General features: G+C 37.8%; 1 protein-coding gene and 1 long non-coding RNA gene across 3 annotated transcripts in view; one reads left to right on the forward strand and one right to left on the reverse strand.

The window, feature by feature from the left end:
• The window catches only part of LOC102470926 (uncharacterized), a 25724-nt gene extending 14925 nt beyond the window's left edge, over positions 1-10799 (forward strand). The window contains exons 3-4 of the long non-coding RNA XR_333942.1: positions 3561-3621; positions 10666-10799. This is a non-coding gene — a long non-coding RNA (uncharacterized LOC102470926). The remainder of the gene's footprint in view (positions 1-3560; positions 3622-10665) is intronic.
• The window catches only part of EPB41L2 (erythrocyte membrane protein band 4.1 like 2), a 253789-nt gene that overhangs the window by 165262 nt on the left and 76352 nt on the right, over positions 1-12175 (reverse strand). The gene's annotated exons all lie outside the window — the stretch shown is intronic.

The following is a 12175-nucleotide window of genomic DNA, read 5'->3' on the forward strand; positions in this document are numbered from 1 at the left end:
TATATATATATATATACACACACATATACAAGTAAGTATTAAATTCTACAGAGTACAATACTAGTTCCTAGTTCAAGTCTATGACTTGGAAATACCAGTAGCTTTGAACCTAAAATATATTCATTTTGTGACAGTGCCACTCCTTTCTACCTTATTTCCCCTATGCCCATCTACCAGGTTAGTAACAACCATCTGTATGTCTGTGGCCTCTTCCACATCCACATAAAACACAATGGTACTCCTATGAGGAAGAGCATAAGAACTCAGTGCAGTGTATCAAGTACATACTTACAGGACTTGACAGTTTACATCTATTCTCATTTACATTTTTACCTACTCATTTTAAGCTAAGAAATGTTCAACATGTCAAATTCATGTTTCATATAATAGTCAGCTATCATTGGACATCTGTACTTTATTTTGTTTGCCTTTATAAATCTAATACTAATGTACTTTTTCTTCTTTGTCCCCACAAGTGCCTACATTTTTTAAAACAGCAATGCCCAGTGTTACTTGAATTTCATCACATATATACTTTTTTGGACCAGTTATTAAGGTCTAAAATTATGGCCAAAATCTAGAAGTATTGTGCTATTAGGGAAGTTGGAATATAAAGATGTATATAAGACTAATATGATATCTTTGCTTTATTCCTCGTTAGGAAGAGAGACTTAGTCTTTAAAAAAGAAAAGCATAAAATATATCTTTGCAAGCTTTTATTTTGAGAAGACTGTGAAAAGTTCACATCCGTGGTTATAATTTGTTTCTCTTGGATCTAAACATACACCCACCCATTGGCCACAGAAAAGTGCTTGAACAGAAATTGTAGGAGAATGATACTTCCTGGAAGTTTCAGTTGAAAAAAAAAAAAATTAAAGAGAAAAAACAAATGCAGAGTATCCTTGAAGGGACAGCCAGCAGCAAACATAACTGTTCTTCTGCATTAATACTAACTTGTAAAAGTATATTTTTATAGAAAAGATACACTTAAGGAATATTTCTTAAGCAACTATTAAGAGGGTAATTTACAAAATAATTTTCACTTTTACGCATTTGATATGTGGTAAGATTCCATTTAATATTAAGCAAAATAATTTGATAAGAAAAATGTATGTATTTCTCTTATAGGGCAATTCCCAGCCCTAAACATACCTCCCTTTACCATGAGAGATTGCTATTGACTAGCTGCCTCTGCAAGTGAACACTCAGATTCCTACAAAGACTGCAATCTTACGTCCATATCCCTCATGATCTAATACACTGCCTGACATGTAGTAGGTAGTCAAAGCAACAGTTGGTGAGTTAATGGATAACTGCACCTAATTAAGTACTACAGTTACAAACCAAATTCCAATAAATCAAAAACAAAAACAAAACAAAACAGGGCCAGCCCCACGGTTTAGTGGTTAAGGGAGTCAGATCTCACATGGCCAACTACGGTTCAAAACCAGGCCAAGTGCGTGCGTGTGTATGTGTGTGCCCCAAATCTCAACAGGAGAAAGAAATAGAGAAGGGATTGCAGCATGACCATGCCCCATTAGGGGTGCTTTTACCCAATCTCTCTGTCAAGTGCACATACCTTCTGGCAATTAAAAAAAAAATTGATACAAGTATTCCTTATCCTTGACTCTATCTAGGCTCACTTTCTTGTCTTTTCTCAACAGGTATTTTTACCACCAAAAATGCCATTTTGAATTCTTAGCATTAGTTTGTCTGCTGTGATCTCAGCTGCTCAGAATTCTTACCTCGACCTTTGAATCTCCAGCTAGGTACATGGTAAAGAGGGGTTTCAAACAAATATGAAAGAGCTCCTTAAATTAGTATCTGCATGCTTCATGTTAGATTTTCTTGTAGTAAACACAATGTACTTATTTGGCAACCATAAAATTTACTACTACAAGTATTTGTTCATAGTCACTCTTATAATAAATACCACCAAAAAAAAGGAAAATTCATAGCACAAGGGTTTATTGCACAGAAAGAAATGCAAGATCACTACTAGACTTGGAAATGTTATCGAGCAACCATTAATAAGAAATACGAAATGAGGCTTCCTTGGGCCAAGGAATTTAGGTAATTCTCCAGAAAACCCAGCATATCATATTTCTAAAACAGATATGTGATGATGTCTCCTCCTTCAAAAATAGTAAAAGTAATAACTATACATCTGTCACCTCCAAAACTTACATTAAATGTAACAATGCAACAGCATTAAGATGTGGGACCATTAAGAGGTGATTAATGCTTTAAGAATGGATTAATGCTGTTATCATAGGAGTGTGTTAGTTATCATGTGAGTGGGTTCCTGATAAAAAGATAAGTCAGGGGAAGAGCAGATGTCATAATAGTTACATTGCTAGATTCCTACATAGTCATCCACGGTTTGAATCCCAAAGCCAGCAGCTTAAAACTCTCACCAGGCACATGAATGTGGCTGCCCAAAATCATGAGAAGAATGGAGGAGAAGGGACTCTGGTGTGGTCTTACCCCTGGGAGGGAAGGGGTGATTTCTCGCTTTCTGTTTCTCTGGTGAGCACATGCACCCTATAGCAAAAATCTCTCTTAAAAGAAACTTTTTTTGAAAACGATAAGTAGGTCTTTCCCCTGGCTCTCGCATTCACTTGCCTTTTTGCCTTTGGTCATCATGGCACAGTACAAAAGTCTTTGTCACTTGCTGGTGCCATGCTCTTAGACTTTCCAACCTCCAGAACCATGAGCCAAATGAATTTCTATTTGTTGAGCCAGTAGGTGGCATGATGGTTAAGGGCATTGTACTCCCACATGGCCAACCACAGTTCGGGTCCCTGAACCTGACGGCTTGCTTTCTCATTCTCACTCTCTCGTTCTGTCCCTCACTGGCCAAATTGATGTGTGTGTGCATACACACATATATAAAAACATAAGAATATATAAGTATATATAAATATATTAAAAATATAAAGTTAAATAATTCTTTAAAATAAAGCTTAAATAAATTTGTTTATAAAAGATCCAGTCTGTGATGTTCTGTTATAGCAGCAGAAAACAGACTAAAACAGATCAAGACAGACAACAATCATAATTTTTTTTTTTGAGAGATTTTCACTGTAGGGCGCGTGCGCTCGCCAGATAGACAGAGAGAGACATCGAGACAGAAAGCGAGAAATCACCCCCCAGGGGGGATGGCCACGCCGCAATCCCTTCTCCTCCATTCTCCTCTTGGGATCTTGGGCACGCACACACACGCGCCCGGCGTGAGTTTTAAGCCACCGGGTCCGGGACACGAACTGCGGTCGATTACGTGGGAGTCCAGCGACATAGCCATTATGCTAACTGCTGGTTCCCCAACAATCATAATTTTTAAAAAGTTTCTTTCAAGTGGCTCCCACAGGGCCTACAGGATAAAAACCAACCTCATTGTATCCCCCTGGCTCAGCACAAGCTGGCTCCAATCCAACTTTGCAATTTGTCTTCTGCTCCCCATTTCGACTCCTCACATGCCCAAAGCTCCAGATGTACCAGCCTCAACACACATCTTCATGCTTCTGTGATTTTGCTAATGCTGACTCTCATCTGTCTAGACTGTCCACTTCCCATGTCTATATTTGAAGAAAAATCCAACTGAAGCTTCCAGGCATAAAGGTAAAAATAGGCAGTATATCACCAAGTCTAATAATGGCAATGGTACTGATTTTAAGTCACAGAATATCCAGAATGACACCTGGAGTTGGGGAGGGGAGGGCGCTCAATAAAGAGTTATTTGAATATATAGTACACAATACTCACAAATCCCAAGGCTGTGAAAGAAGTGTCTGGTAAATGGCAAACCAACCCAGCAAGGAGTCTATATTAGGTTGTTAAGAAAGTCACGATATATTTTTCTACGTTTTTCTAGGCAAAAATGCATCATGACTTTCACAACAACCCAGTACCTCTCCAGCAAAACCCACTGGCAGAGTAACATATGTGAAAGTCAGACTAAATTGGCTGACAGTAATAGAACCCCTTTTCCAAGATAGCCCTGTGATTTAACATGGTAGGTGAAAGAAGTCCTCCCAGTGGACAGAAGGAGGGGTAATATATCTGATTAGGAAGCACACTTCAAAGGCCAGCTGTGGCCTGGGGCAATCGCTAATCACATTACCTCACCACCCACCCAGTGACCCCCACACCTGACAAGCTAGAAAGTATGAATGGGTATCCAACAGGGCAGGGCCAAGCACATCCATGGGATGTGGGATGAATGGAAATGGAACAGGCGGAATGAACGACCCGTGTAGATTGTGTTCCAGGAGACAAGATGTTGCCTCCAGATGCAACAGGACAACAGAACTTTATGTGGTCTGCCCTAGTAAAGGAAGAGCTGTGTTTGCATTTGTTAATTATAAAAGCTGAAATATAACAGACAAAGCATATCTATGACTCTGTAGTAAAAGGATACATTTATATATATTTTACTTAAATATATACAAGTCTGTATATTCATATATCAGACTACACAGAGAGAGAGAGACTATAAAATCTAGAACACACAACAACTGATATTGTCGCAAACTGCCTAATCCTTCATGATCCTCCCTTCACAGTTAATCCTAGCCTAATGATTTTGACTAGTCTTACTCAAGTAATTTGGGTACAAGTATAATTTGGAATTCTCCTTCCCAATCCTTATCTCCTTCCATTACCCCCTATGATTTCAGATTAACCATACTAGATAAATTCAATAAATACTAAATGAACCAACGAAACAGCACAGCTATAACTGCATAAGAAACTTTTTTTTTTCTGTTCCATTACCTATATATGAAAAGTAAATGGTTTCCCATTGGACTCCAGGATAATGAGAACGAGGCCTGAGTTACTCTGTCCCTGCAGTAACCACCAGTCCCCTTGGGGAGTTTCATCTCACTTTGGCCTCTAGTTATATAAGAACAGCCATATAAAGAAAGTTTTTCTGCCCTGGAGTTCATTGTAATAGGATCTGTCCTGTGCCGATTGTATATTTATCTTAAAAGAAACAGACGGAATGGCGTAACACAGGACTTGGAATCGTTATATAAAGCAAGCCCAGCTGATCCTCAGACATATACAAACCTTGGTGTACCTCTGCCCCAGATGACAGGAGTCCTACCACAACACAATCAGCTCTTATTGAAAATGAGTTAGCTGGCTCTCATGTGATCAGAGCTTTTTTGCTGTTAGTTTCAAATGCCTGTTAATAATTATAATACAGATTTTTTACATTGTTAAGATTCTGGAAACATCCAAAATGATTACCCTATCACTTTCTGACACATTTGTAAGGTAATCAATGTATACCTGGAGAACTTTCATATGAGTCCACCTAGTGAACAGATAACTTACAGATGGACATTTCCCAAGTTAGGTGCTGCTACCTGAAGAATTCACAAAGCACCCTATTTTTGCCACAGAAAAATAAAGCAAGTTTAAAACTATAATGCTGTTCTTTTAATTCATAAGTATGTATTCAGAGATAAAGAGACAAGGCATGCTGCACTAAAATGTTAACAGTGGTTAATCCTGAAGTGTGGAAACTGTTTAAGTTTGCTTATTTTCATTTTCCTACGTTACCAAGTCCTCTGCACTAAACATATTATTGTAATTGAGAAGGAAAAAATTTAAAGTCCATTAAAACAAAAACCAGAGTTTTCTCCCTTTATTTCTATATTACTGCTGAACAATTTTAAAGGCAATACAAAACAGGAAGACTAAGTCATGGCAAGGTTATAATAAACTGGTACTGGGCCATGTGGTATAGATTTACCTAAAACACAGAGGTACATTCATACTATTCCTCTTTGAGCTTGGCACTAGCGTAATCACTGGATTCTAAGAAGCTTTCAGACACTGTTACATCAGAAGACTTTTTTTTTTTTTTTTAAGTTAGAGTCTAACTGAATTTAAAAGAATGAAAGGAATTTCCTGGATTTTATCAAGGCAATTTCCCAACAGATTTTTTTAACCCCACTTCTTAATACAAGGATTAAAGTCATTTAGCAACTTAGAGTGTATATTAGCCACTTAAAATGTTGGAAGAACATGTAAATTAAGATAGCTTTAAAAAGCAATTCACATCAACAAAAGGCTTAGAGTTCCTGCATAGAAGAAACTGTTTTAAGAGTTTCCTATGAAGTTAGTCAAAAAGCATAAGCCATCCAAGGTCACAGAAGAGGAGTCTACTTTCAGACCACACAGGACTATGAGATCGGGAAACACGTCCACATTAGATCAAGAAAAAGCCTGTCTTTGTTTTGTTATCATACCATAAGTATTACTGTCAAGTTTTCTCTACAACTTCATTAAAATACCAAGCACAATACATGTACAATTTAGCACAGCATAAGGAAGACAGGGGCACATTTTTCAGAACTGTAAAATGAGTGACAAAGGCACTTTTTTAACTCTAACAAAGACAACAATGTTTCCCCTAGGCCAGTACAGGACTATAGCATTTCAGGACAAGGAAGGCAGTGAAAATTAACACAAAACAGAACCAAGCATGGAGAATGACAGTCTGTAGGAAAGCATTAAGAGAAACTATTAAAGAACAAGTTTCACTCATTACAGAACATGAAAGTAAAATGAGTGCTTGTTTTCAAATTCAGGACATTTCAAGCATTAAATCTGCAGTGAAACTATACCTAAGTAATTCAGAAAATAGAAATTATCAAGACTTATCAATCAAACTAAATTTTTCAGATTCAGTAAAACAACATTTCTACAAGTCCTGTTGTTTAAATCTAGATTTTAAAGAAGCTAAACCAACATTACACTACAACTCATATACCTCATTTTCTTTAATACTATCAATACCTCCATTTAGCAAGTCAGGAAACTGAGGCTTAAGAGTATCAGGCAGATCTTTTTTATTTTCCCTTTTTTTTTTTTTTGGAGAGATTTTCGCTATAGGGCGCGTGTGCTCGCCAGACAGACAGAGAGAGACATAGAGACAGAAAGCGAGAAATCACCCCCCAGGGGGGATGGTCACGCCACAATCCCTTCTCCTCCATTCTCTTCTCGGGAGCTTGGGCACGCCCGCAGGCACACGCGCCCGGCATGAGTTTGAAGCCGACCGGGTCTGGGACGCGAACCGCAGTCGACTACGTGGGAGTCCAGCGACGTAGCCATTACGCTAACTGCTGGTTCCCTCAGGTAGATCTTAGTATCAACTCCAACTCCTTTCACATAGTGGTTATAAGACTTCCTCTTTCCCAGATATTTCTACTTTGGAATTTCAAGACTACTGATATTGATTAATATTCACATGGATTAAAGACAAACTATTTTTAAAAATGGGACATGAACTTCCCTAAAAATGGCTCACTAAAAAATGGAACTGGAAGCTTAATAAGTTGGGGATGGAAGGGGAAACCTAGATATATCCACTCTCAATCAACTAATAGTAACGTCTTTCAAAAAACTGTTGAGAGAACAGCCTACAAAGGGTCTTAGGAAAGCCAGCAGATAGTCTGGAGATTAAGGCAGCTGGATTCCACATGGCCCACTCCAATGCTGAGGTTCAGGATCCAGTGGCTTGAAAAATCACACCAGGCATATGTGTGTGTGTGTGTGTGTGTATGCCCCAAATCTCAAAATCCCCAGAGGAAAATGGACAAGAGACTACAGTATGGCCATCCCCCTCTCCCAGGGAGTAACTTTGCACTTTCTCTGTCTTTCCAGCAAGCACATGAGCCTGACAGCAAAAGTTAAAAAAAAAAAAAAAAAAAAGGAAGAAGAAGAAAACCTTAGTGATATTTTTAGCAGCAGAAAGCAACCTGAAATGCAGTCTTCCAAGCTTTGGTTTGACCCTCCTTTCTAGTCTTTCTGCACAGTTCTGTCTATGATAAATGCCATCACTGGGGTGGGGGAACCACAAGTCTCCAGGCTCATTTCTCAGGCCTCTTCTCAAAAAGCAGCCAAGTAAAAGGCCTGTTACCACAACCGTCAGATAACATTCGGCATCCAAGCCATACAACCTTGCCAAAGATGTCCCTACCATCCCAGCTCAATGCCATCCTTCCCTGTTGCAGATTCCACACCACATGTCCCCTTCCTCTCCATCTCAGAGCTCAGCACTGTTTCACTCCCAACTCTCCCATCCTACTAGACAGGTCTGTCTGTCTCATCTATGTATTTCCCCCCACAACCAATACACACTTTTGTGCAAAGTTATGTTCAGCACATGCTGAGTTGAAAAAATGTGGTAATCCCAGATCTAGCCAAGGTGCCAGAGAATACAAGGGAACTCATGGAAATGTCAGATAAAGAATTGAAAACAGAGATGCAAGAGAAGAGAATCAATGAACTCCAGAAGATGCAGGAGGAAAGAGCTGATAGTTATAGGAATTTCCTAACCTCCTGGAACTATCTGCAAGAGGAGATACGCATCATAAAAAAGAATCAAATGGAATTGTTAGAGATGAAGGCTGTAATACAGGAAATCAAAACATCCCTTGAAAATATCCAAAGCAGATTATATCATGCAGAAAATCGTATCTCAGATGTAGAAGATAGAACCTCTGACCTAGAAAAATTGACCAAAAAGACTGAGAAAATAACCCAAAACAATTAGAATAACATACGAGTAATACTAGATGCCATTAAATGTCCAAACACACAGATCATTGGTATCCCAGAAGGTGAAGAAATAAGGGTATTGATAATCTGTTCTATGAAATCCTGAAAGAAAACTTTCCAAATCTAGAGAGGCACTCAAATATCCAGACCCAAGAAATACAAAGGACCCCACATACAATCAACCCAAGACAATCTTTCCCGAGGCACATCACAGTCAGACTGACCAAAACCACAGACAGAGACAAGATATTAAAATTAGCAAGAGAGAAACGCCAAGTTGCTTCTAAAGGCTATCCCATCGGAAATAATGCAAGGGAAGAATGGGAAATATATTCAAAGCATTAAGTGAAAACAATTTCAACCAAGAACACAATATCCAGCAAGATTATCCTTCATTTGAGAAGAAAGCCGGAAACACTCTCAGATAAATAAAACCTGAAAAAATTTACCAATACCAGACCAGCTCTTCAAGAAGTGCTGAAGAGGGTGCTACATCAGGAAAACTAAAGACAGACAGAAATAAGAGAACAAGAAATGACCAAGAAAAAGGCCAACCTAATAGTAGGGATAAATTCAGAAATATCAATAATAATGTTGAATGTTAACTCCCAGGATTTAAATGGAAAGACCAGGCCATGGTAACACTGCAAATTCAGTAGAAGAGATATTAATTGCGTGAATCTGAACTAGTGAAATAGAATTTTTTGACTATAGACTAAAACATTACTAGTTTTCTTTGAAGTTTTGATTTCCATATTTAAGGATTTTTGTCTTCCCTGGAATTGTAGATAGGTTCATCTAGCTACTATTTGAACTGAATCCTAATCTTTTTTTCTGGCTTTAAGTTTTAAGCAAATTTCTCTTAACAGTTTTTCTTTTTTTTTTTTTTTAATTTTGAACTATTAAAATGCAAACTTTTTCTTGAAATTAAAAAAAATGCATTAAAAGTACCTATTAAAACCTATTTAATGATTGCAATAAGCTATATAGCCCTAGAAAGTTGCTATTTTATAGTATGTTCACTTTACTCACTGAGGTTTACACCTAAAGTCAGATGTGTATTCATAGATGTGTATAATCAGCTGTGCTTGCTATTGCAAGTCTTAATTAAGATCTTTAGTAAAATCAATAAAATGTGCATGAGGGGGAGGGAGGCATGGAAAACAACTGTAGATATCACTGACAGGGTGGACAGTGTGGGATAAGGGGGAAAATTGGCAGAGGGTGAGAGGTAGGAAATCAGGGAAATAGAAAATTATTTGTTGATAACATGTACGGTAATATCCTTAAGGCAATATATAATGTATTCTGAGTGAAAAATCTCATTTTGCATATTGTACTGATTTACAATGAATGACTGTGAATAAATATTTTAAGAAGAAAGAATGTGGCAATAAAGGGAAAAGAAATCCAGCACACCTGTGTTTTCAAACAATGCTAAGTACCATAATCACTTCTGTTATCCAAGATGATCACCATAACAATAAAGTTATTATAACATTAAATCAAACAGCTCTCTAATGGAATATTATTTGGCACATTTATAATGAGAAATGCCATGCCATCTTTTAAGATTCACATTAGGAAAATGTGAGAGAAGAGTGGGATTTACTATCTCCATCCAGCATGATGGCTTCTTTAAGGTTAAGACTAATGGGTCGTTGTCTTCAAAAAAGATATTAAATTCTAAGATAAGCAAAAGGAAACTAGAAATGGCTCTGAAGTAAGTCTTTGAATAATATATTTTGGGGTGTACAATCCTCCTGAAGCACATGAATTTTAGGTCTGGGAGGAACCCAAAACATTAATTTTCCCAAGTCTTTATTTTACAGACATTGGAGAATCTAAGAATCTAAGACATTTTAAACTGAGCTCAATGACTAGATCAGTTTGTTTTGTTATTGTCATCCTTTTGCTTTGTTTTATTTACAATATCCTGAGAAAAAGAAGAAATCTAAACTTCTGGCACAGGGTACCTGCCAGTTATTTCTCATGTCATTAAGATGTGATAAGTTCATGTTTCTGAATGAATATGCCCCTCAGTATTTTCTTAAATGGAGTTCATTTTTCCAAACTTTTTTTTCTTAGTATCGTCTGTTTCCAGCACACCTCATACTATTGAGCTTCCAACTTCCTACAGAGGTAAAAACAACAGTATACAAATATAGAACATTGGCTCCCACCCCCCCAAAAAAAAAATAAAATAAAATAAAAACTATAGGCATCACTATAATCTCTCATAATATTTATATTTATCAGACCAGGTAGTGGGATCTTCCTTTCTCTGCTCAAGTTAGTACTGAAATTATAGGGGAAAAAAGAATGGCTGAAAAAGAGAAGGCACCTATCCAGAAAGTAGCATCTTGTCAGGAAATCCACTTAATTTTATTCTTCTGGAACCCTCCGATATTTGTTAAAGTACATAATTTTTGGGACCTAGGTAAAATAGGAATTTGTTTTCAAAAGAAACATGGCTTACCCAACTACACACAATCCCGGTCTGTAACATATTCAGCCAGCTCTGCAGCTGGTTCCTCACTGGCCATGACCTTCTATTCTGGTTCATGGCATAATGGAACCCTGAGAGAGAGAATTCACAGAAAAAATGTCTTCTGTTCAAAGAGAGTGACACTGTCAGTAATATAAATGCCGCTGCCCTTCCTGCTGTCAAAACAGAGTATCCCAAGAACACTAACTAACATTGATCAGTAATGGATTCACTGGGTTATCCCGGATGCCCTCAGAACTCACATGTGCAGCTCAGGTCCGCTGTCACTGCTACCACCCTCCTCAATGACACTACACCATCTAAGGACACCTCAATTAAGGGGACACATCCCTTAAGTAACAATGCTTGCACAATTTAGTCCTGGCACTTAAGTTTCAGGTGGCTCAGCCCAGGATCAGGAAATCCTACAACTAATACTGATTCCCAAAAGGAAACACAAATATCTTTAGAAATCATGAATATCTTTACTGAACTATAGGGGTGATGAAAAAGGCATGGCATGTTTTTCTATGCAAAAATGCTTCATAATTTTTCCAACAACCCAATATTAGGTCAGTCTTTACCCACCCATAAACGTACATACCTTTTACAATCATAAAATTAATTTCCAAGTTATTGTAGTCTTTTTAGAGCCAAGTAGAAACAAATGGAAAAGAATTCCCAATGACCCAACGCATGATTACCTAAAAATAAATATTATACAAAGAATACTGAAAAGAAATTAGATCATATTCTAGTAACTCAAGAAACTTTCTGCACAAGTCTATCTAACTATAAAATGTTCTTTTTTAAGGGAAAAGAGGACTGTTTCAGTGGCTCCATGGTAACATGCTGGTCGAACTATGCTGGATCCACAAGAGAAATTGTGGTTTGGTTTCCTGGTCAACCTGTACACCAAGCAATTGCACCTATGATCATGGCCAGCAGGAGGTTGGGGAGGAAGGTAGATTGTAACATGGCACCATCCTGTTGAGGGTGCTTATCCGTCTCTCTAATAAAATAAACACACTTTAAAGGGGAGTGAGAGAGGTGCTTGGTCCATAATGTGGTTATGGCTGTCTAGCCGCTACGCTCCCCATGCGGGTTTTC

The sequence above is a fragment of the Tupaia chinensis genome, unplaced genomic scaffold (assembly GCF_000334495.1).
Source record: "Tupaia chinensis unplaced genomic scaffold, TupChi_1.0 Scaffold000117_2, whole genome shotgun sequence".
NCBI classification, from domain to species: domain Eukaryota; kingdom Metazoa; phylum Chordata; class Mammalia; order Scandentia; family Tupaiidae; genus Tupaia; species Tupaia belangeri.